This window comes from Halichoerus grypus, chromosome 6, assembly GCF_964656455.1.
Source record: "Halichoerus grypus chromosome 6, mHalGry1.hap1.1, whole genome shotgun sequence".
Lineage (NCBI taxonomy): Eukaryota > Metazoa > Chordata > Mammalia > Carnivora > Phocidae > Halichoerus > Halichoerus grypus.
Genome location: NC_135717.1, coordinates 66,679,387 through 66,705,128, shown reverse-complemented (window position 1 = coordinate 66,705,128; position 25,742 = coordinate 66,679,387). Strand labels below are relative to the sequence as shown.

Below are 25,742 nucleotides of genomic sequence, written 5' to 3'. Positions count from 1 at the left end.
TCCAAGTGATGTGTCCAAAGTCCCATAGATAGAATGCAGGATCAATTAGGATACAATAAATTGCAAGCAACATAAATAACTCAAATAAGCTTGAGCACCAAAGAGGATACACGGATGTTTGACAGATCTCATGGGCAAGAAATCAGCAGAGCCATGGGTGCACCTGGGTGGCACAGTTGGTTGAGCACCTGACTCTTAGTTTTGTCTTGGGGAAAGAAAGGGGGAAAGAAAGAAAAGGAAAGAAAGGAAGGAAGGAAGAAAAGAAAAAAAAGAAGGAAGGAAGGGAAAAAGAAAGAAAGAGGGAAAGAAAGGAAGGAAGAAAGGAAGGGAGGAAGGAAGAAAGGAAGAAAAGAAAAAAAGAAGGAAGGAAGAGAAAAAGAAAAGAAAAGAAAGAAAGAAAGGGAAAGAAAGGAAGGAAGGGAGGGAGAGAGGGAAGGAGGGAGGGACGAAGGAAGGAAGGAAGGGAAAGGAAAGGAAAGAGGAAGGAAGGAACGAAGAAGGAAGGAAGGAAGGAAGAATGGAGGGAGGGAAGGAGGGAGGGACGAAGGAAGGAAGGGAAAGGAAAGAGGAAGGAAGGAAGGAAGGAAGGAAGGAAGGAAGGAAGGAAGGAAGGAAGAATGGACGGAGGAAGGAAAGAAAGCAGGCAGCAGAGCCCGGAAAGGATGCTAGGATAGAGTCTCAGGTTTTCTAGCATATTTTTCTTTTCATCTGTCATCTGTGTCCGTTTCACTTCATTCTCCGTCAGTTGGCTTTCCCTGTTTCTCCACTGTGTCCCCCAGCTTCACCCTCTGGTCAACCCTGTGAGGCAACATACTACTCCCACTTTCAATTCAGAAACTTCAGGGAAGGGGCTCTGATTGGCCCCATTCGGGAAAAGTACCCACCTCTCATCCAATCAGTGTGGACAAGGAAACAGTGTGCCATTTACAGAATGGCTTCCAAGGCTCGCCCTTGCAGGTGAGGGAGAGGGACAGTCAAGAGCATCCCTGGTGGGCTGGGAAGAGAGTGTAAAGGGTGTGCACTAATGTGACAAGCCAGGATTTCGATTTCTGGGCCAACTAACATGAGAAACTGTTAGGTCAGTTGAAATTCACTGTCTTTATTATCATGCTGTTACTGAGGGCGTTTTAGAGTTGTATATACTTTAGTTGTGAGGTTATTATTGCAAATCTTTTAAAGATGTACAGAAGTCATTCTACCCATTATTCTAAAGTGTTGTGCCTTGTTTGTTAAAATTATAAATTCTTGCTAACAGCTTTGGCTAGCTCTATTTTATTATTATTATTATTAAAGAACTCATTCGTAAAGCAAGCTTTGTGAGTTAAATGGATGTAAATTATAAAATGTGAAAGGTAATTATTTATAATTTTTATTGAAAAAATTTCAGACCTAGCTATTGCCAACTGCTGGTATGGATTTCGCATTCTGAAATTTAAACAGTGACTTTAGGCTCTTTTTTTTTTTTTTGTCAAATACTTTGTGATTAAATGAGGTCTAATATTATAATGTCATCTTAAGTTTAAGAAACAACAGTCCCTCAGCATTTTGAATCTATGCAAAACAGTCTTCATTTTATGCATGTATAAACCTGTGAAGCATTCACATGTTGGTTTTGGGACTTTAAACTTGGCAAATTACAGATTCTCATTTTTATATCTGTCGCTGTTGGCTCCAAACTTTACATTGAAACCACAGGGTTTATCTGGCACTCACACCAAGCTAATACCTTTCCCTTGCTTTAAATTAGCTGCTACTTAATGATTAAGAAAGGGTGCATGAGATGGCAAATAACATTAGAGCAATAATATACACAATTCACTGCCAACTATACAAAGGCTACTTGAATTTTTGGCTGTTTAAAAACCAAAACATGTCTATCGTGTTGCACTCAGAAACTTCATAGCAACAGGTGAACACCCTAATCTTTTATTTTTGTTCAGTTTAGATGAAACCAATGAAAGGTAAAAACAAAAAGTCATTTCCATCCGAGTTGCATAAGAGGCCTATCAGGTGGGAGCCTTCCTTTCCTGAATTGGGCGAAGCTGGAAACCATGGCCTTGGCACTTACTCCTCAGCATCGTATTTTTAGAGATTGCTACTTACCTATCCTAATAAGCTTACTACAGTATCACTGCCAGATGAGAAAAACATTTTAGGGTTACGAAGTGTTGGAGTCCATGAAATTTAGATTTGGGGCTGGAGTAACTACTCTTTTTCTTAACATAATCATGTTACCAAAATTAGGAACATCAGGCTACATTAGAGTCTACATTAGAGTCTTTCTGATCACAAATAAAAGAAAATGACAGGGCTGGGTAGCTTATGTTGTCTAAACTGTACAGTCCAGGATTCCTCAAATTTACACAGGTTTGGATATCAAGGCATTAGGTTGGCATGAGATGCTGTTGGCACATGGTAAAGCATCTTTCGGTCTCAGAAAAAGACACTTTTCCTGCCGAGCTGTAGGTCTCTTGGAGCTGTTCAACAGTAGCTGTGCCCTGCAGCTTTTTTTTTTTTTTTTTTTTTTTTTGGTGATAAATGATCCGTTTCAAATAAATGAAATTGCAGCCAACTCTGCAGAAAGAATCACTTTCTAAAAAAGAGAGACAGTTTTGGAGGGTCAAAAATGCACAAACAGTATGGTAAAATAAAGTATATGCTGCTCTTTTTAATGGAAAAGATTGTTACTGGTTACATTTGCCAAATTCAATCAGTATGCCAAAAAGTCGAGGAATCTGGCAGGGACTATGGAGAGCAGTTCCATCTTTCATCTATATTTCTTCTCTGTATTTATCTAGTTTCAGAAAATGCCGGGAATGTCTTTTCCTTCCGACTTGGCCCTTTTGCTAAACCACAGAAATACACCGGGCGGCTTCTCGTAATTGTTTAGTTAGTTACTTATAGTGCAGTCAGTCTTTAAACTTGTGAAAAAATTATTCTTTCCATTGGAAATTTATGAAAAGTAACAACAACTGTTTGTTTTCATTTTCTGAAATTTATCCCAGGAACAACAAAAAAATCAGTTTTATTAATTGGCAGCTACTTGACTCAATACACAGAGGCAGAAGGCCAGCTCATTATTTTTGGCCTTCGGCTGACCCAAAATGGTTTTCTCGTATAAGAAGCTATTCACAGACGCTAGACATAAGAATTAATAATAATAATAATGGTATTTCAGACTTCATGAATAAGTAGTTTTTGGCACTCAGAAAATATCTTCTGTTTTTCACTTGAAAACAGCAATCCTGTTATATACAAAAAGTAAACAGTGCTTGAATTAGCACGTTGGAGTCTTTAATGTACCAAAAATATGCATGCATTAACATTCCCTTCTAAGGCTCCCTTTTTTTCACTTCCTTCAGGATCAATCAGTTTTTGTTATTAAAAGAAAAAATACAAAACTCTTAGGTTCTTAGGAGCTGTGTTCTCTGTATTTTCCAACCCATTGCCATGGTGTAAGATGTCTCTTTGAAATATCTTTGGACACAAATTTAAAAGTACAGGTGCTAAACAAAAGTTACATTTTTAAAATCAAATTACAGCTTATGCAGATCGAAATCGGAGCAACTATGTCTGTGGTTCAGGAGTGATCAAACATAATGGCTTATCCTTATGGTTAACAAGTCAAGACTTGTTTATAATGTCCTAGTTTGCAATATGCTTTTGGGAAAAAGCACTTCATTATCTAGGTCTTTAGTTACCCATGAGTAAAGTAAGAAAAATATTTCTAACGTTGAAGGTATTATTCTTTATAACCCAAGTTTAAAGTTTGAATCCCCAAGGAGGAAAAAAATCAGAAAAGCACCCCTAATTTTCCATGTGCAGCAATGAAAAGTGACATGCAGTTTGAGGGGGTCTCTTTATGACATGGGACTTAGTATTTTTACCTCTGCTAATGGCAAGAAGTAACTTAAAATATGCACACTGACTACGCAAATGTTGATACTTTCCCTAGGTCATGCTTTTCTTTTCTTTCTTTTTTTTTTTTTTAGGTCATGCTTTTCTAATTGGGGGAAATCTGATCAAATTTCTGTGAAAATAAATTCCTAAAGGTATTTTTTTTTCTCAGATGGTCACTTGCCAGTGCAACTACTCATAAGAATGTTGACCGGATCATTTTTATTCCATTTTGCATGCAGAGAAGTAAAAATGAAAATCTCTTTAAAAATTGGCATCTTTGCCAAAGAAAAGTAGAAACACATCTAAGATGTGTTGCACTATCAGCCAGGGACAGGTCAGGGAGTGCCGCTGGTGGGACGCTGCACGGTCAGAGGGCTGCCCAGATGGAAATGCAGCGTGCTTACTGAGACTAGGAGAGGCAGCAAAGATGCTGCTTTCCTTTACGGTGAATCTGCATGTTGACAACAAATGATCATATGTCTGGATATCTATCTGGATGAATATACCTTTCTTGCGCCAAAATGTACCCTCGATTTTGCTGGTACAAGTCCCAGAAATCCTCACAATGGGGGAGTTTGGGTCTGGAAGTGGGGTACCCAAGATCCAGACTTAGGTAACATGAGGTCCAGCTCTTTTGTCAAAACCAGGGCAAGTCCCCATTTTTATATATATATATATATATATATATATATATATATATATATATACACATATATATATATTTTTTTACAGATCTGTCAGTGGACTTGTATTATTCAAATTACATAGAGAATTCAATTACATAGAGAATTATTACAACTCAGTAAGAAGATACGCAACTCAATTAAAAATTTGCAAAATGTCTGAATAGACACTTCAGCAAAGATGTATGGATGGCAAACAAGCACAGGAAAAGATGCTCAAAACCACTAACCATCAGGGAAATGCAAACCAAAACCTTTTGCGACACCAGCACACATCTACCAAAATGGCGAAAATTCAAAAGCCTGACAGTACTAAGTGCTGACAAGCATGTGGAAGAACCACAACCCTCATACACTGCTCATACACTGAGCATGCAACGTGATACAGCCACCTTGGAAAACAGCTTGCCAGCTTCTTGCAAAATTAAACATGCACCTACCATATGGCCCAGCCCCTCCGCTCCCAGGTATCTACCCAAGAGAAATGAAAATATATGTGCACACAAAAACCTCTCTGTGAATACTTATAGCAGCATTCTTCCTATCACCAAAATATAGAAACAATCAAAATGTCCCTCAACAGGTGAATGGCTGAACAAAGACAGGTACATCCATACAATGGAACGCTACCCAGCGATGAGAAGCAACAAGCCGCTGACACATGCAACAAAACAGACAAATCTCAAAAACCCTTGGCTAAGTGAGAGAAGCCCCATTTCTAGTTTGAAGCTTAGCTGTGTGATTCACTTAATTCTCCTTGTTAGGTTTGACTTTTATTAAATCAGTCCTCTGTGTTTCAGCACCATTTTAAGTTTTAGCTCTGACAATTCAGTTCAATTAATAATTGATTATTAACCAGAAATTAAGTATTAATCAGACAGAAAATGACAAGAAATATATATATACACACACACAAATTAAGTATTAATCATTAGCTATTGATTAATAATGTTGATAACATTAATAATTAAATTGTTGATAATTTAATTAAATATTAATGTTGATAACATTAATTAAATCAACACCACCACCATGACTTACCTGTATTTTTCATATTCATTGACTGAAATCCTAAAAGAAATGATGTCCTATCATAAATAGAATGATTTGATAATGAAGCCTTAAGACAAGGGTCCAGACAGCCAATAGGCACTAAAGATGCCACAAGCCATTTTTCAAAAATAAGAACATCAGAATTTTCTGATGTATTTTTTATAGGATCTAGCCAGTGATTTGCATGCAAACTTAGGTAGGTTTTGAAAAAATCATTTTAGACTATAGACATATATAATACATTAATTTAGACAGATGTCTAAAAGTGAGCCCATTGATCCAATTTAGAAAATGGATTAAATCTAAGGAAGAAATCTCCTAATTAAATAACTAGCACAGGAGGCAGGGATATAAGCATGTGTTTGGTGCCAGACAGAACTGGGTTTGAATCCTGGCAATGGGTGCCGCTTCCAACTCATCCAGCTTCCCCGGGCTCTGTGGTTCTCTAAGGATGATAATATGTACCTCAAATAGTTACCGAGAGGATGAAAATGACAAGAAATATGTATACACACACACACACACACACATACATCCATATATATACACATCCATACATACACACACACACACATACATACACTTATATTTCCATTTCCATTTATATATATAAAGAGCCTGCCTCACAGTGGGTGCATCAGAATGTTGCTGTCGTCCCTACAGGGGTAGAATTCTGCCAAGCTGAGGCTGTGGGTATGGGATAGGTGGCTTTCTGAAATGCTTGTCCCTGGATTCAAGTCCAGTTCCTGTATACTGAACCAACTAAGACAGCAGCCAAGTCCTTGGCCCCGATGTTTCCAGTGTAGACAGAATGTGGGATGCTGGCCTGAATGCCATGTGGACGGCCCTTTATCTGTGGTGAGATCTGACGCTCCCCAGAGAGGCTGAGGGCAGGACTGTGCCCCCCCCCCCCGAGGATGGGTCATCTCTCCTGTGGCTTGACCACAGTGCAGAGGCCACGCTTGTATCTGCAGATAGGAATGTGCTGGGGCGGCCACCTCTGCACCTTAGTTTGTGTGTTTTGTTGGGAGCTGTGTGACCGTGTGTAAACTCAGAGCACACCCTATGGTCAGTGACCGTGTACAGCTGAATAGCACAGGATATTTCAGGTTTCTGTCTCTATCTACACACAACTATCTGTATCTGTTAAAAGCCCTCAGGCCATTTCTTCAGAGACCATATGACTTAGATATGTGTCCCCTGAATGTGTATTTGGGTTGTTGGTAAACAAGGACATGCGACATTAATTAAGTGGGAGAATCCATGGAAAACCTTGGTGTTTGTCTGCCCTGATCAATCAAGGCTTTTTTGCAAAAGCCTTTTCTGTGAGCAAATACTGTACTTATAAATCTGTCACTGCCCCTTTTTAAGACACTAACATGGTTTCCTTGGCTCTGAACGAGGCCTCGTGTGATCAGACTCCTGCCTGCCTCTCTGCCATTGTACCCTCCCTCTTTCTCCACTGCCCTTTGTGGCGTGGACTGCTGCATGTCCACCAACATCCATCCTCCCCTCTTTGAAGCTAGTTTTAGCACAGCACATGGCTTCCAGCCACAGAATACATCTCTCAGCCTCCCCTGAATCTTGGTGTGACCATGTGACTAAGTTCTCGTGAATGAGAATTGAGAGGTGATGCACACTACTTGTATTTCTCACCCTACATAAAGGGATGCATGTGTATCCCCAGGTCCCATTCCAATTCCTGAAGGCTGAAGGATAGAGACCACGGGGCAGCTTTGGACTCAGAGATTAGCCAACCCACTGAAGATGGCAGAGCCACGTTACTAGCCCTGGACCCCCTGCAGTGTTACATAAGGGGAAACAAACTTCTAGGTTGCTTAAACCACTAAGTTTGGGGGTCTCTATGTGAAAATAGTCTATCCTGGACTCAAGTTAATATACTCCTAGGAGTTGGCTTGGCAAGCATTTGCTACCTTTGTGTGGAGAGAAATAATGGTCTTGGGGCGGGGGGCAGCTACGCACCACGATGTACACGTGGAGAGCAGAGCGGGGCCTGAGTGCTACTCATCCCTTCTGTTGGCACCTCTGTGCTCTGCACAAACCACAGATCCCTAGTACGTGGCCCCACTGTTCTTCCTGTGTCTGGAATGCTCTCCCAGTGCCCATACCACACTTTGCGTTGCTCACGTCCATCCTTTGAGCTTCGGATTCACTCTTACTCCTCAGGGAAATCTGCATGTACTCCCTGCATCCATCTGTGCTCTCCTAAGACTGTCTCTTCTCTGTTGTTATGGACATCACTGTTTGTCTCAGGAAACTATAGGATTCCTGAAGGCAGATTCCAGGCCTGTCTCATGTACTTCTGCGCTCCCAGGAACAATTCATGCCACCAAGCAGAATGTAGTGAATATTTGTTTAATGAAGCAATGAACGTCTCCCCATTTTTAGTACTGCCACATAACCATAATATCCTAATATGAAAATACTCTGCCAATGTGCAGACAAACTAAGCAGCATTTGAGGAGGATACATATTTACGGTATTCTTCTTCTCTATAGCCACGTAAGCCCCATGCCTCAATTGTCTATTTTTATTTTTAAGCAATACAGAAAGGGGCTGGGACCCTATCATGCATTTGATTTTTCAACTCTATATTTTCCCCATGGCTAGAGAAGTTTAATTTTTCTCTGTGATTTTTTTTTCCATTTGTACCCTGGAAAAGTAAGGTGATAAATACAGGCAATCATTGCAAAGTATGACTATTGCCGGGCGCTAATGTTTTCAAATTGCTGATGATTTTTAGGGACACCACAAACTGGCCACACTGTCAGAGCATTTGGCAGTCAAAACTGGTAGCAGGAAATCAGACTGTAAATTTAGAAAGCATTGCACCATATTTGGGAATGCACCTCAAAGTCACCTCCAAATATGTCATGGTCATGTAGCTGGGGTTCGGAGTGAATTTAACTATCCCTTATTATGTATTTTGTGGTACATGAAAAACTTCAAAAAGCACAGCTGGGCAAGAGAGAAAGTCGGTCTGTTGCACTGAGGTAAAAATTTCATCACAGATTTTACCTGCCACTGCCAAGTTAGGAGAGCCATTTTGCACTGAGACTTTTCTCGTATACACTTGACTTTACTGAAATAATTTTAAAATTATTTCTGTTACTTATAATTGTAACTTTAATGCCCATTAAGATAATTTTCCTAGTAATGGCTTATGTCAGAGGAAACTGATAGACTGAAAAGAGATGTTTAGTTTTAATACATGAGAGGTTTTAACATACCATAGGATCATGGAGAGAATAAGATTTGCATTGTGAATGTTCCCTCTTGGAATGCAACATGAAGTAAGTCCTTTCACCGTGTGTGAAGACATAAAGCTCGAGGAGAAAAAAATAGCTTTGCAGGTTACATGTATTCTGGTAATTCATCAAAAGTGCTTAGGGCTCTTCTTGTTCCCCCAAAGCAGGAAACCAGTCGTCATGTATGTTTCTAGGACGTCTGTGACAAAGTTCTGCACCAAAGCAATTCAAAAGCAGTAAGCTTTGCCATGGTCAGGGAACCTGACAAGGGCACAAGGACAAGAGAGAGTAGATAGAGGGGCCAGCTGTTCCTGGGCAGCATTTTATTTTTTTAGAATTTATTTATATATTTGAGACAGAGAGAGAGAACAAGCAGGGGAAGGGACAGAGGGAGAGGGAGAAGCAGACTCCGCACTGAGCAGGGAGCCCGATGCAGGGCTTGATCCCAGGACCCTGGGATCATGACCTGAGCTGAAGGCAGATGCTTAACTGACTGAGCCACCCAGGCGCCCCCCTGGGTAGCATTCTTCAAGGGCCAGTACTAGGAATAATCTTATTGAACAATTTGAAAAACAACATACGCAATGAAATCCACTTTGTGAACACAAGTAAGCCATGAGGAATATTAAGCAGAGAGATCCAGCGTCATTGTGCCCAGGCAAAAGAGTAACTGGTAAGTTTTATTTTGGACCAGAGGGAAAAAAAATTCAAGTGCTTTTGAAAAGGAGTATGAGTTGAAATGAATAAAAGGATCAGAAGAGCAATTTTGAAATCTCAGTTTCTCGTTTGTTGCTGGAGCTGAAATATGCAGAGCCTCTTTTTTTAAAATTTAAATTCAATTTAATTAACATAGAGTGTATTATTAGTTTCAGAGGAAGAACTTAGTGATTCATCAGTTGCATATAACACGCAGAGCTCATTACATCAAGTGCCCTCCTTAATGCCCATCACCCAGATACCCTATCTCCCCCACCCAATACGCAGAGCATCTTAACCTCAAAATAATGTTGATTGAGTTAGCCCCTGAGGATACGCAGATGAAAGTAAGGGGTTCAGGCTTCAGGAGAAGCCCTGAGGGTCTCTGATTGCAAACCCGGTATGGTGCAGGAGCAATGGTCCACCACCAGTGGAGATGGGTATCTAAGAGGTCAGCCACAGGTAGGTCCTGGTCCCCACAGATTACAGCATACAGGGGATCCACAAGCTCCCATGGGACCCACAGGGAGAGTTTGCAGAAGCAAAGAGGCCCCACTGAGTGGAAGAATTGCAGATGGAGGCAGCTGACTGTGACTACAGATTTCAAGATCAGGTGCAGGCACAATGGGATGGCCCAAGGGCCAGGGAAAACTGGACACACCTCAGGAAATGCTAGCACCAGGAGTCCAGGGACCAGGCCAGACCAGCTTCCTCTCCTTTCCTCTCCATGGGCACTTACACCAAGGGATGCAGTGTGTGTGATGGGTAAGAGCATGGGATCTGGAGCTTGTGTTCAAATCCTGGCTTTCCCAAACATGGTAACTTTGGGCAAGTGACTTAATCTCTCTCTGCTTTAGTTTCCCCATCTGTAACACTAGAATATTAATGATAATATTTATCATTGGGTTTGTTGAGAGCATTAAATGAATTGGCATATAGAAGGCACTTTAAAAAATACCGATACCTGGTAAGCACTAATTATTTGTTGAGATGTTAGCTATTGTTATTATTAGTCCCATCCTTCTCAAGGGACACCCATCCTCCCCGCCTCTCCTGGGTCTGTAATGGTGGAATGGGTTGGGGAATATCATTTCTGGTGGAGACTGGGTGATGATGATCTGAGAAAGCCTGCCTGAGCCTTAGCTTATGTCTGGCCTGGGCTTTGCTTTGTAAAGACAGAGATCTTCCCCAACACCCATCCCCTGAGTCATTGGGCACAACAACCAGAAAGCTGGACAGTCATCCATCTCTGTCTCCTGGATCCCCCACCCCAAGGCAGAGAGCGGGCTGTTCCCCTGAGCCACGGGCTGCGACATACCTTGCTCCTCGCCCTGTACACTCCTTGAGGGCTAGACTGTGCCTTCCTTATAGTGTCCTTCACATCACATCACAGGTGATCATCACCTTTGCCTGATTGACACAGCAAACAAAGACATGCCCCACCTGCTTATCATATCCAAAAAGATGTAATGGAGAAAAAAATTGATTAAAAGGTAAAATCTTGCCAGAAGTGTAAGATATGTATTAAAGAGGCTAGGTTAACATAAAATAAGTATTAATAAAATGAGCTACTTTAGTACCCCAGATCCAAGTAGATTTTAAAGTAAGATTGAAGGAATGTCTTTATGAAAATGTTTGAACAGGATCTTTGGGCCAGTCCTGGAACTGGCTTCGGGATGTGACCCATTCCAGTTCTCTCAGGATACTGAGACGGGCTAGTGTAATATACAAGCCATGTTCTGCGTGTACCATTTCAGGAGGGCCCAGAAGACCTTCCTAAATAGAACTGTTTTATCTGTGCTGCCTAAAATGTATAACTTTGGCATATAATTTGAAATTTTGTAAACTAAGTATTTGGCTTAAAAATTATTCCTCTAAGATTTGTAAACACAAATTTTTAAATCTGGAAAGAGTAAACAAGGCTGTCACTCATGTAAAATTCAGTAGCTATGTGTTCGAACTGTGTTCTCCCAAATGTCTAGCCTAGACTATCAGAATGCAGGGACTGAATTTTTAGGACTGCGGTGCAGGTGGTGGTTTGGGGCAGTTTTTGGAAGAGTGAGTGTGGATTGGGCAGATCTGTGTGGAATGAACGAACCATGAGCAGGCTTACATCACCAGGTGAAGAGCGAGTAGCCAGGGGAGGCATTTTGTAGTGAGAGAGAAATTCTAGGAAATAGGCATGGAGACCAAAGATTGGCCCTCTTCCTATTGTGAAGATGAGGGGTTTTTGTGTGTATCATAAAATCAAAGAAGGTACCTTGAGAGTCTATATGAAGAACAAGAAGGAACAGGCAGAGTTCTAGGAACCCATGCCTTACTCTCTCTTCAGATGTTCCATCTTATCTTACATACATATATTTATGTATATATGAATTTCATGGGATAGTTAAAGTTTTGTTTGAGGGCAGGGGAGGAAAAGATTTCTGCTGCTGAAAAAAATTTTTTTTAATCACTGGCCTAGATACTATGCTTAGGGCCAGCCCTGAAGTTCTAAATAGCTAACCTGGCAAAAAATCAGGCAAGATGGGCTCTGAAATGAACATAGTCTTTGCCAGAGAGGAAGAAGGATCATTCTGTTATAAAATGAACTCAGGTTCTTTCACCGAAATTGGAAGTTCTTACATAGATGACACAAAGAAGTATCATTTTATATAATTTTAGCTAAAAAGAGAATACTAAAATTAATATTTAGGTATATATTAAAAACTTTTACAGGATTATCAGGGCTTTTTGTCAGTTGGTGGAAACATCACTTGCAAAATTTTATGGTCATATTTTTTTAGTTTCCATTTTAAAAAAATCTTAAACATTAGAAATAAGGTTGTAAAAGAGAAATTAAGTAAGCACAATCCCATTTGACTTATTCCTTCCCACAAATTGTATCCGAAAAGGAAAACATTTCCCGAAGGCGTAGCAAGTGATGAGACAGACTTTTAAGGCACACTTGATACCAGGAGGGTGGAATGAAAGGGAGAGCAGAAGGGGCCTTGAGGCGGAGGTTAAGTCAACTGGAGTTTAAGAAAAGCAACCATTGGGCCAAAAGAGTCTTTCATTTAAGGTTATTTCCCAAGAAATTAGTCATTTATTTTCATCCTTATGAGCTTAGTTCCAATTTAGTAGGAGCAGAGAAAGCTATTTCTTTGACACTGAAGAAGAAAAATTGTGGCTCTTCTCTCCAGCCTCGTGCTTTATTTTTTCCATATTAAGCGGCTCCTGAAGCTGAAAAGAAATCAAAATAAAATTGGGAAAGTAGTTTCACTATAAAGGGTTTTTCTTTTTCCTTTTCAGTTCTTTGGCTTCATCTCTTCTGGATAGCTTTCCATTTTTGCTCCCATGGGGGATGAATTCTGTATCGAGTAAGGTATTTTAGATATTAACATGTCTTTGGTTTTGAATTCCTTCTAATAATATGCCAGTTTTGGGAGATAAATATAAATGCAAACAATATAACATTAATAATTCAGACTGATTCTCATGTTGAGAATATTGTGGAAATTATTACCCATTTTAATATATCCATTTTGAGATGATGCTTGGCCTTCTTTTTATTTTAAACAATTTTAAAATTTTTCCTAGCTTGGCAAGATTTAATTTTACAGTTTGACGTCAGATTTTATAAATTCTTAGCATTTCCTAGAGCAAAGTTGTAAACCAAAACAAAATCTTTCCAATGAAGATTTCTTTAGGTAATTAAAGCAAATGTCTTCTTATAAATAGGGCATATCCTTTATTGTTTTAAAATATTTCTCTGTGAAATTATCAATTACAGATGTATGTCTGTATTAAGTAGGGATATTACTCACATGAACTTGTCTTCAAGATTAGAAAGAAATTTGAGGTTATTGGCAGAAAATACCTTGCCTTCCTGTCCTACACCAACAAACTTATCTGTAGCTACATTCAGTCTATACATCTCTCTGGTCTTTGAGTATTTCTTCTCCTGGCTATTCTCACCCACTGTATTCATGATCTCATTTTATCTCCAAAAGCTGGAAATTCTGACATTGGCTATTCCCTCTAACTTCTGTATATTCAATCTTAATGTCTTCTTGCCTACTTACTCATTTCATAATGCCCCATCAATTGATCACATCCACTATGGAATCTACTCTATCAGAGGAGTATCATTCTCTGTAGATCCTCATTTCTTCCACTCTCCCTGACTCTTCAGCTAATTGTCATTGGCTTTTACCTTCAAAAATTCAGAGATTGCTTCATTGATAATCTCTAGGATTTCCAAGGGTCCAAATCTAAGGCACTCTTTTCAGTCCTCAAATTACTTAAGCTCCCCAAGTCTCATTATAATATTGACCCCACCATCTTCATAAAGTGCCACCCTTCCTTAGTTCCTATGATTCCACAGTCTCCTGGTCCTCCTTCTATCTCTTCGTTGGCTCTTCATCTCCTTTGCATGTCTCACTTCTTTCTGGCTAATCCACCTGTTATGACTTTTAAAATAACATAAGTAATGTATGTTCTCTGAAAACAAACTAGAAGCTTAAGATGAACCAAAGATAAAAATATTAACTGGAGCCTGCTGAAGAAGACCCCTGTGAATCTTTTTGAGGGACTAGAATTGTAGGGCAAGGCACTGGGGAGCCATTGACATGTTGTGAGCAGGGGAGTCAGTTGGTCCCATTTGCCTTTAGAAGTTACTCTGGTTTGAGAATGGATGGAACAGAGATAGAAGGTAAATTAGGCAGCAGTTCAGAAAGAGATAATGGTGGCTTCAACCAAGGTAGACATAAGCACTGGGGACAGAGAGAAACGGGTGGATTCAAGAGATGTTTGAGAGGTAAAAACAATAGCACTAGGTGAAGAATGAGGAAGAGGGTAGAGAGAGGATGCCTCAACGTCTAAGTTGGGTGACTAGATTCAAGGATGATAGAAGGAATCTACTTGTGGAAGAAAACAAGAGCTCATTGGGGACATATTGGCTTTGAACATCTTGGAAGATACAGAGATGTGATATATATCTATATGTGATATCACACACACACACACACACACACACACATATATATATATGCTTGATAGGTATATGAAGCCTTAACAACACGGATTTGAGAGCCATGGTCCATGAAATAATGAGAGTGGGTACCATTTCTCTTGGAGGGCATACAGAGAAAAGAAAAAATGAGAGGGTTGATATGATATCCTGAGTCATAGCACGATTGGCAGAGAAAGAGGATTCCAAAAAAAAAAAAAAAAAGCAACTAGAGTATTAAAGAGAAAACAATCAAAACAAATCACGAAAGTGCTATTTTAAGGAGTCAAGAAGAGAGATTATTTTGAGCACAAGGACATGACTGACTGAAAAGTGAAGAAAGACAAGAACAAAAAGTGTCTACTGGATTCAGAGCAAAGCAATTACTCTCGGAAAAGAGGTGAGGAAATGAAGACAGCAAGAGAGGCCACTCTGAAAAGTTTGGTGGAGAAGAAAAGGGAGTAAGAATGATAGCTGAAAGGGGAAGTAAAAGCAGTTGGGGTGGGTTTTTTCTTTTGTTTGTTTTGTGTTCAGAGACAGCAGGGACATGAGTGTGCTTATGTGCTAATTGGTAAGAGCAGGAAGAGAGGGGAGACAGTGAAGATATCAGAGTGGGAATGATGGCGGAGTAAGCTTCCAGAGGAGTGGAGAGGTAGGGGAACACAGAGCTTGAGGGCCTGGAGATGAGTTTAGCCTGGAGGAGAGATACACCTTGTATATGACAGATGGCAAGGGGGGAAAGGATGGGCACACTTGCAGTGGGAATCTGTGCGCGAGATGGCAGGGAGTTGGGCAATTTCCCTTTTTGTGATTTCTATTTTCCCCATCAAGTAGGAGGCAAAGGCACAGGCTGAGAGCAAGGAACTGAAGTGGTGGGTTAGGTAATTTGAGGAGAGTAGAGAAAGTTTTAAATAGCTGTTGCAGAGAAAGAAAGCTGATGAGAAAGATACCTACATGGACTGCCAGAATGGAGAGCCAGTTGAGATGAGAGATCATGAACGTGTGTGCATTATCCAGAAGCCTGGTTGAGATCTGGGATTTCAATTTGTAATATTGGTATGATAGGAGAATAGTAGAGAAAAGAGAGCTAAACCAAGTGTCAGAAAAGCAGCTGACATGGTAGATCACAGAAGGTAGGCAATAGTAGGGAGACTGTGAAGATACAAGTGTCTCCTGTGTTCTCAATCCCAGTCTGTCTCTTCCAGAACCTGGAGCTTCAAGAGGACAATTAGAGGCAGAGATGAAACAGTTGCTGGTATTAGGAAGGCCCAGGTATGACCACAAGAATAGGTGACTAGTTGATGTGGCGTAGGGATAAAGATCAATGGAACAGAGGAGGTCAAGTTCTGAGGCTACGGGTGACATTATTGTTTGGGTCACACTGTTTATTTTTTTATTTTGAGATGAGATGTCATCTTTAGTCACAGTTTTATTCATGTTACAAAAAAAGAAAAACAAAACAAAACCATATTCAGTAGCTCGGATGTTAGCTAAGGCTGCCATTCCCATGATCATGTAGGAAATATTGGCTCAAACTTTCCTCTGTTTCCACGCCCTAGACAGCGTCTAATTTAGAGGGAATTCTATATATCACCCAGCATCTGATAATTTGACTCAGGTTAAGGATTGTTTCACTCTTTTTTTTTTTTTTTTTAAAGATTTTATTTATTTATTTGAGAGAGAGAGAATGAGAGACAGCATGAGAGGGGTTAGGGTCAGAGGGAGAAGCAGACCCCCTGCCGAGCAGGGAGCCCGATGCGGGACTCGATCCAGGGACTCCAGGATCATGACCTGAGCCGAAGGCAGTCGCTTAACCAACTGAGCCACCCAGGCGCCCTGTTTCACTCTTTTAAGCATTTTGTTCCTATACTATACAGAGCTTGCTTAGACTTAGAACTTCACCCTTTTATCTTGTCCTCACCACTAACTTCTACCTTGATGAAAACAACAAACAAGAACATTCTTATAAGGTCATTGCATGCAAAGCAAAAAATAATAATAATAAAGGAAAAAATCAAAGATTTGTAGTGATAGAAGGGAATACACATTGTAGCAATGCCAACAACTTCCAAGTCAAGTATTACATTTGGCAGCTCGTAAAAAGTCCCATGGCCATTTCTAAACTAGGCTTTCATTCTCCCAGGGGATCTTAAAAAGAAGGAAAGATTCTCCCAAATTGCCCATCTGAGTGATTTAGTTTCTCTAAGCTATACCTTTCAAAATCAGCTCCAGGTCTTCTTGCATATCAAAACTTGGCCTCGTCCTTAAATCCAAGCAGGAGATGATAGTGGCTCAGATCACAGCAGTGGAGGTAATGTGAAGAGGTCAGATTCTGAGTACATTTTGAAGGTAAAGCCAACAGGATCTGTTCATGGCTTGGATAAAGGCAGTGAGAGAAAGAGAGAAGTCAGGGATACTCCAAGGTTTTTGGCCCAGCCAACTGGAGAGATGAGTTGACATGAACTGAGGTGGGGAGGCCATGGGGAAACAGGTTTTGGAAGGAAGGATCTGGAGTTGAGCTTTGTTAATATGAAACTTAGTGTGTTTTATATTCAAGTGCAGATGTGAATGAGGCGGTTGAATGGTCTGAGCTGGAGACTCATATATGTATGTGTATATATATACAACCTCCCTCCAAAAAATTTATTTCTAAATATTCTTTCACAAAACTGATCTAACAATAGAATATAGACAACCACATAGACTTTCAGTCTCTTCTCAATGGGAGATAACCCACGTTAAATACAGGCATTTTATCCAGAGTTGATATCCAGGGCATTTTCTCCTGGTGTCTAGAGAAAACCTATAGATTGATTAAACTCCTGAATCTAATTTTATTTCCTTCTGAAATCAAACATTACATTCAAGGGACTTAAAAAAGGAAAAAAAAGACAAACAAAGACAGAATTGGAGAGGAGAAAATAACAAAATTTTATAAACTGAAATTCAGTGGAAGAGTGACAGCTGCCTAGCAGACTTCAAGAATCAGAATGCAAAGTCAATAGTGGGAGAAACTGAGAACAAACCCAGTTTGCAACATGGAAGCCTCAAAATATTAGGAACTAGTAGCCCTAAGTGCCTCTGGAATTGGTTGGTAAGGTTCAGGATGGAGGCTATAATAAGGAAGACTGAGTAAAAGAGCCTCTTCCTTAACTCCACATAATGAGTCACTGCCCTTTCCCAACTCAGCAGCTGCCCAGAGAAGATAAAATAGGGTCTCTGGACTGGAGGACAACAGCCACTGTGAGGTAAAGATATTCTACTGAAGATGGAGATTAAGTGACCATATAAACACTGAAAGCTAAATGGACTATCTGCCCTACTCAGTTCCAAATTCCTACAAACCAGTCCTTACTCTGTGGGCTAGAGTTTGGAAAAGCTCTTCCTTGGAGAATTTGACCAGCTCATCATGACAAAAGATTTCAAGATATTGACCTGGGGAGAACTCCAGCCAGGCTTTCCAGGGTCTTTGATGGCCTGTGGGAAACTGTTGTGTGTGAATTAGACAAAGACGTTCCCTCTGGGCAGATGTAGCTTTGCTGGTGTCAGATTTAAAATGGAGATAACACTTGGGTGCCTGGGTGGCTCAAATGGTTAAGCGTCTGCCTTTGGCTCAGGTGATGATCCCAGGGTCCTGGGATCGGGTCCTGCATCGGGCTCCCTGCTTGGTAGGGAGCCTACTTCTCCCTCTGCCGCTCTCTCTCTGTTGCTTATGAATAAATAAATAAAATCTTTAAAAAAAAAAAAGGAGATAACACTTTTGTGGGAAGGAAGGGCCATCCCTTCTTCCAGGAAGATGTAGCCCCTGAACAGTGTTCATGAATTGGTGAGCAAGTGAGATCTGCATTTAAAGCCCCTTTAATCTGGTGTCTTCATGAAGAGCACAACTCTGAGTGGCCCTGAGACCACCAGATTACCCTGCAGTAAAACACAAAGTCAATACGCCCTATCTATGTGTTCAAACTTTCCATTCATTCAACAAGTAAGTCACATCTGAAGATGTCTTGAACATAGAAGACAGAAACTAAAGCAAATAGAAACAAACAAACAAATCAGCCCTTGGAAGAAACAGAGGATAGGAGAGAAGGAAAAAAAGTGAACATCCTCAGAGAGATATAAAAGTATTGCATCCATGAAACCAGAACAGGGCTCTAGAAAAAAAAAAGAACATTCAGGGAGCACGAATTGAATAGAAAAGTTGGAAGATAAAGAAATCTCTCAGAGGCATCTATCCATCAAGAAGATCTAACAATTATATGGGCGCCTGGGTGGTGCAGTTGGTTAAGCCTCCAACTCTTGGTTTTGGCTCAGGTCGTGATTTCATGGCTCATGGGATCAAGCCCTGCATCAGACTCCACGTTCAGCAGGGAGTCTGCTTGCGGATTCTGTCCCTCTGCCCCTCCCTCCACTCACTCTCTCTTGCTCTCTTTCTCTCTCTGTCTCTTGAAAATAAATAAATCTTAAAATATTATGCTCCCAACTTGGGAGCACCCAAATATATGTCAGTTAATAACAATGAAACTCACTGATAATAATACAATAATAGTAGGGTACTTTAACACTCCACTAACAGCAATGGACAGATCATCTATGCACAAAATCAACAAGGAAACAATGGCTTTGAATGACACGCTGGACCAGATGGACTTAATAGATATATTCAGAACACTTCATCCTAAAGAAGCTGAATACACATTATTTTTTAATACACATGGAACATTCTCCAGAATAGATCACATACTGGGTCACAAGTCAGCCCTCAACAAGTACAAAATATTGAGATCATACCATGCATATTTTCAGACCACAATGCTATGAAACTTGAAGTCAACCACAAGAAAAAATTTGGAAAGACCATAAATATATGTAGCTTAAAGAACATCCTACTAAAGAATGAATGAGTTAACCAGGAAATTAAAGAAGAAATAAAACAGTACATGGAAGCAAATGAAAATGAAAACATGATGTCCAAAACCTTTAGGATACAGCAAAGGTAGTCCTAAGAGGGAAGTACATTATAATACAGGCCCACCTCAAGAAGCAAGAAAAGTCTCAAATACATCATAACCTTACACCTTAAGGAACTAGAAAAGGAACAGTAAACAAAGCCTAAAGCCTGCAGAAGAAGGGAAACAATAAAGATTAGAGCAGAAATAAACAATATAGAAACAAAAAAAACAGTAGAACAGATCAACGGAACTAAGAGCTGATTCTTTGAAAGAATTAATAAAATTGATAAACCCTTAGCCAGATTTATCAAAAAGAAAAGATAAAGGACCCAAATAAATCATGAATGAAAGAGGAGAGATCACAACCAATACCACAGAGATACAATTATAAGAGAATATTATGAAAAATTATATGTCAATAAACTGGGCAAACTGGAAGAAATGGATAAATTCCTAGAAACATACAAACTACCAAAACTGAAACAGAAAGAAATAGAAAATTTGAACAGATCCATAACCAGCAAAGAAATTGAATCAGTAATCAAAAATCTCCCAACCAACAAAAGTCCAGGACCAGATGGCTTCTTCATAGGCAAATTCTACCAGACATTTAAAGAAGACTTAATACCTGTTCTCAAATTGTTCCCAAAAATAGAAATGGAAGTAAAACTTCCAAACTCATTTTATGAGGTCAGCATTACCTTGATTCCAAATCCAGATGAAGACCCCACTACAAAGGAGAATTACAAGCCAATATCCCTGATGAACATGGATGCAGAAATTCTCAACAAGATACTAGCAAATCAAATCCAATGATGCATTAAAAGAATTATTCACCATGATCAAGTGGGATTTATTCCTGGGCTGCAGGGGTGGTTCAATATTTACAAATCAATCAATGTGATACACCACATTAATAAAAGAAAGGATAAGAACCATACGATCCTCTCAATAGATGCAAAAAAAAAGCATTTAACAAAATACAGCATCCAATCTTGATAAAAACCCTCAATAAAATAGGTATGGATGGAACATACCTCAACATCATAAAAGCCATATAGGAAAGACCTACAGCCAATATTATCCTCAATGGGGAAAAACTGAGAGCTTTTCCTCTATGGTGAGGAACAAGACAGGGATGTCCACTCTCATCATTACTATTTAACATAGTACCAACAGTCTTAGCCTCAGCAATCAAACAATAAAAAAAAAGAAAAAAAAAATCAAAGGCATCCAAGTGGCAAGAAAGAAGTAAGTCAAACTTTCACTATTTGCAGATAACATGATACTCTATGTAGAAACCCTGGAAGACTCCACCAAAAAATTGCTAGAACTAATACATGAATTCAGCAAAGTTGCAGGATATAAAAATCAACACACAGAAATCTGTTGCATTTCTATACACCAATAATGAAGCAGCAGAAAAAGAAATCAAGGAATTGATCCCATTGGCAATTATACCAAAAACCATAAGATACCTAGGAATGAACCTAACCAAAGAGGTAAAAGATCTGTACTCTGAAAACTATAGAACACTTATGAAAGAAATTGAAGAGGGTACAAAGAAATGGAAAAACATTCCATGCTCATGGATTGGAAAAACAAACATTGTTAAAATGTCTATACTACCCAAAGCAATCTACACATTTAATGCAATCCCTTTCAAAATACCACCAGCATTTTTCACAGAGCTAGAACAAACAATCCTAAAATTTGTAGGGAACTACAAAAGACCCTGAATAGCCAAAGCAATCCTGAAAAAGAAAAGCAAAGCTGGATGCATCACAATTCCAGACTTCAAGCTATTTTACAAAGCTGTAGTCATCTTGACAGTATGGTACTGGCACAAAAACAGACACATAGATCAATAAAACAGAATAGAAAACCCAGAAATGGACCCACAACTCTATGGTCAACTGATCTTCGACAAAGCAGGAAAGAATATCCAATGGAAAAAAGACAGTCTCTTCAACAAATGGTGTCGGGAAAATTGGACAGCCACATGCCGAAGAATGAATGAGGACTACTTTCTTACACCATACACAAAAATAAATTCAAAATGGAAGGAAGACCTAAATGTGAGACAGAAAACCATCAAAATCCTAGAGGAGAACATAGGCAGCAACCTCTTTGACCTAGGCCAGAGCAACTTCTTACTAGACATGTCACCAGAGACAAGGGAAACAAAAGCAAAAATGAACTACTGCGACTTCACCAAGATAAAAAGCTTCTGCACAGTGAAGGAAACAATCAACAAAATTAAAAGGCAGCCTATGGAATGGGAGAAGATATTTGCAAATGACATATCTGATAAAGGGTTAGTATCCAAAATCTATAAAGAACTTATCAAACTCAACACCCAAAAAACAAATAGTCTGGTTAAGAAATGGGCAAAAGACATGAATAGACATTTTTCCAAAGAAGACATCCAGATGGACAACAGACGCATGAAAAGATGCTCAATATCACTCATCATCAGGGAAATACAAATCAAAACCATGAAGAGATACCACCTCACACTTATCAGAATGGATAAAATTAACAACACAGGAAACAACAGATGTTGGCAAGGATGTAGAGAAAGGGGAACCCTCTTGCACTGCTGGTGGGAATGGAGGAAATAGTATGGAGTTTCCTCAAAAAGTTAAAAATAGAACTACCCTACGACCCAGCAATTGCACTAGTAGGTATTTACCCAAAGGATACAAAAATACAGATTCGAAGGGGTGCATGCACCCCGATGTTCACAGCAGCATTTTCAAAAATAGCCAAACTGGAAGAGCCCGAATGTCCATCGACTGATGAATGGATAAAGATGTGGTGTATATATACAATGGAATATTACTAGGGCATCAAAAAGAATGAAATCTTGCCATTTGCAATGACATGGATGGAGCTGGAGGGTATTATGCTCAGTGAAATAAGTCAGTCAAAGAAAGACAAATACCATATTTGGAGAGAGTTACCACACGTCATATGTGGTTAGGAGAAGCCAGGATTCAGACCCAGACTGTGAACTCAAAGCATGAACTCCCTGCCACTACACTACATAATCTATGAGAACATACTATTTTTTTTTACTTCCAGGGAATTATCTTTGTCACTTTGATCTACCCAAAAGCAAAATGCAATCCTAAACAACCCTCTCCTCATAAATCTTTTTATCCATTCCTAGCCTATCATTTCTTTAGCATTCTTAGCCAGGAAACTCCCATATGCACAGATATTCTTTATATTTGATAGGAAAAAAAATTGAAGAGCAACTTGAGGCCATTCCAAAGGATATCATGAACTTCCATGCAGGGCACTTGAAGACTTACCTCTTCCTTTTCCTCCGACAAAGAGCGCAGAGTCCCACAATCTCCTGATGCTGCCAGTCATCAAGGCATTGTCCATTTCTAGAATTTCTAGCATGCTTTAGAAGGTTGTTAGGGCTCTCTTTATTATATATCCCCTTTCTACCTTCAGGTACTCTAGATCCAGCACTCCAATCTGTGTGTGTGTTTGTGTGTGTGTGTGTGTGTCTGTGTGTGTCTGTGTGTCTGGGCACAAAAGCTCTCTACTGGAAGACTCATGGAAAAACAACGTGGAAGAAAAACCAGAGGGCAAACCTACTCAAGTGTAAATGTACGTCTGCACAGAAGAAGCACCAGATCAAACAAGTAGACCCCACTTTCAAGCTTTGCGGACATGAACCCCAGATCCCGTAAACAGGGCACACACTCCTGTCACCGGGAGGCAGACAGATACCACTAAAAGGCAAGCCCCTTGATCCACTTCACTGACCAAATAGAATCAAGGGTTTTGCCCCAAACAGCAAATGTAAAATATGTTTTGAGGCCCACGGCTCTGGTGAGCTGTCATATGAAATGAATTACCAGGGCTCAAAGTCGGGATGTGAGAGAAACCACTGTGGAGCCTCAGCCAACCTGGAGGCCCGGGAAGCCAGTGTGCGGGGCAGATACGGCACGAATGCATTGCTTGTTACCAGGCTACACACTAGTGTTATAACCACACCGCGATGCCTTGTGAATTGGAAAACAGCGAAAGGGTTCACAGTTCAAATGAGCTCTGGGAACTCAAGATCTTTCTGGAAAACCTGCTAAGCTTGGAGTGCATGCAGGTATTTCAGAGCTCATCCGGCTCTAATTAAAACTCATACTTCCAGTCTGTGTTCACCCAAACAATGTTGAGTCAAACCACAAGAAAATCTGTTATCACTCAAATTGGTACATATTTTTCATACAACTGAAATATTATATAAAATCATGAACTGTTAGATATAAAAGTAAAAATTGAATGCAGACACCGATTCCCATGCTACCTTTGCCTCACCTTCCAGGGGATGTGAATCATAGGTCACAGCTGCGTAGTGAGGGCATGCGCCTTGAGATCAAAGCCTTTGACACTGGAGGAAGTATTTGTGTTAGCCCGATCCACAAACCACGCTTTGTGCCCCTCCCCTTGTCCTCATTCACACCAGCGTTGTAAAAAGTAATGTGTTTGAATGATGTTTTAAAGCACTCTATGCAATTAACTTTGAAAGCAAGGGGGCTAGTTTTCCTTCAGTGTACATATGAAACTCCCAATAAATTTAAGTTCCCTGGGTATGTTTGGGAGAGGGAAAGATTAAAAAGAGGAAAGTTTTGGAAAGGAACAAACACTTCAAAAAGGTAAACCTGAGGTGTTTTTCCCCCTTATAATATCAGAAATGCTTTTATAGTTGGAAAATGTCGACAGATCAAAAACTATACACCCAGAAGAGTGTACTGATTCCATAATCACTTGTACCCAATTTGCATCTCACTTTCCTAAGAAAGTACCCCTTTCTGTAATTATTGCAAAGTATTACAAACCGCCCTCTGGGTTAGTGATTGGAAAATACATGCTGCTCTTCACTTTCTTTTTTTTTTTTAGATTTTATTTATTTATTTGACAGAGAGAGAGCACAAGCAGGGGGAGGGGCAGAGGGAGAGGGAGAAGCAGGCTCCCCGCTGAGCAGGGAGCCCGATGCGGGACTTGATCCCAGGACCCCGGGATCATGACCTGAGCCGAAGGCAGACGCTTAACGACTGAGCCACCCAGGCGCCCCGCTGCTCTTTACTTTCTGTTAGCTGCCCATCAGATGCAGAATTTTGCCCTAAGTTTCCATTATATGAATGTTTCTCTTCATTTTAAAGCATTCCTCTGAGTGCCCTAGTTTGCTTACTAAGCTCTTTAGAGAAACAAAAGCATATAATCCTGAGTCCAATTCAAAACCAAGACACATGTTGTTCAGATAGTGGTTTGGGCAAGTAGCACATCCTTTTTCAATTTGTAAAGCAGCATTACCAACACAGCCTCTGGGTGTATTAACAACACAATGAGTGACATTCATTGACAGCAGTAAATAAAATGCAGGAAAGCCAGTAAATTCAGAGAGCAGCATCACCGAAGGAGAGTCTCAGGAGTGCTTCTCAAATATCAAGCCGTTCCTACCCTGAGCACACAGAAAATTCTACACTTCCAACACTAGACCCTTGATTGAGAATGTTCCTGGCGAAGGAAAATGGGTGAGCAGCATTAATTCACTAGTGAAGAATAAATCACAGTGCCTGGCACATAGTAAGCTTGGTAGCTCATAAAATCATTTCACATTGTACGAATGTTAGATAACCTGCAGGCCCGATGCCAGGGAGTCACTCCTACATTTAAGGAAGCAACTCTTACTGCCTACCACAGGTACTGTTCTAAGCCATCCTTTTCTCCTTTTGCTTATTTTTTTAAAATTTCACCCTCATCTCTACTTTACGCCTTTAAGATACTGGACTGCTGGGTTCCACTAGTTGAGCTTTTAGATTAAACATTTACTAACTACCATATGTGATCCAGAATGAAACCTCGTGGTTAATGCAAGGAACTGAGGCTAAATTAATCCCCCAAAGAGTAGTAGTCCTCTTAATGCATTCAGGGCTAGAAGTTACTCAGGTCCTAGAAAAAGTCATTTACAGAGTAGAGTCATAAAAAGGGTCCTGCATTGATTTAACATTACATTCTAACATAAAGCATGTGAATGCACAGCAGATCCTCTCCTCTGCACCCTTTATCTTCTGACTCCTGGCATAGTCAACACGCTGCAGGCTTTGTGTGAAACACCGAGATGCCAACAGCCTGCCAAACGTTATGACTAGTATATTTCACACTCCCAGTCCATTAGTTTATG

General features: G+C 40.0%; 1 protein-coding gene and 1 long non-coding RNA gene across 8 annotated transcripts in view; one reads left to right on the top strand and one right to left on the bottom strand.

Moving 5' to 3' along the window:
- LOC118533522 (uncharacterized) overlaps positions 1-25,742 on the bottom strand; it is a 203,494-nt gene that overhangs the window by 97,252 nt on the left and 80,500 nt on the right. The window contains exon 4 of one of the 2 annotated variants that reach the window (XR_013449029.1): positions 12,526-12,823. The exons of the other annotated variant lie outside the window; for it this stretch is intronic. This is a non-coding gene — a long non-coding RNA (uncharacterized LOC118533522). Of the gene's footprint in view, positions 1-12,525; positions 12,824-25,742 lie in introns of those variants that run through there. 2 annotated transcript variants of the gene reach the window in all.
- ODAD2 (outer dynein arm docking complex subunit 2) overlaps positions 1-25,742 on the top strand; it is a 185,866-nt gene that overhangs the window by 152,535 nt on the left and 7,589 nt on the right. The gene's annotated exons all lie outside the window — the stretch shown is intronic.